Raw genomic sequence first — 821 nt, forward strand, 5'->3', positions numbered from 1 at the left:
AAATCACTTTTGTAGCTTTAACACAGATTTATTAGATTTAATTTATACAGTGAAGACTACGCAGTGTTATTTTACATTTGATTATTCAATTTCTGTACCTGAATACTGTTAGAATTACCTGAAAAATATAAAGCACTGTTTATTTAATAATAATAATAATTCATTACATTTATATAGCGCTTTCTTTGCTAGGCAAAGCGCTTTACATTGTCAGGGGCTGTCTCCTCATCCACCACCAGTGTGCAGCATCCACCTGGATGATGCGACGGCAGCCATAGTGCGCCAGAACGCCCACCACACACCAGCTTACTGGTGGAGAGGAGACAGAGTGATGAAGCAAATCAGTTGATATGGGGATTGTTAGGAGGCCATGATGATCAGAGGCCAATGGGCAAATTTGGCCAGGATGCCGAGGTCACACCTCTACTCTTTTCGAAAGACATCCTGGGATTTTTAATGACCACAGAGAGTCAGGACCTCGGTTTAACGTCTCATCCGAAGGACGGTGCTTGTTGACAGTATAGTGTCCCCGTCACTATACTGGGGCGTTAGGACCCACACAGACCACAGGGTGAGCACTCCCTGCTGGCCTCACTAACACGAGGAACCATCCAGAACACTCTAACAATTAGGGCTGCACGATTAATCGAATGCGATTGTTATGCCCATTTTGTTAGTAAAGCCGGTTCTGTAATCAGCAGGAAATCATCATCACGTGCTTTCAGATGGAGCAGCATTTACTACACATAGCCGTAGTTCACTGACAAGTTACGCAAAAAAATCTCAGACGATTTTATTGTGCGATTCTGAAATCGTTCGCG

This window comes from Sinocyclocheilus rhinocerous, unplaced genomic scaffold (assembly GCF_001515625.1).
Source record: "Sinocyclocheilus rhinocerous isolate Xijiao unplaced genomic scaffold, SAMN03320098_v1.1 scaffold75, whole genome shotgun sequence".
Taxonomy (NCBI): domain Eukaryota; kingdom Metazoa; phylum Chordata; class Actinopteri; order Cypriniformes; family Cyprinidae; genus Sinocyclocheilus; species Sinocyclocheilus rhinocerous.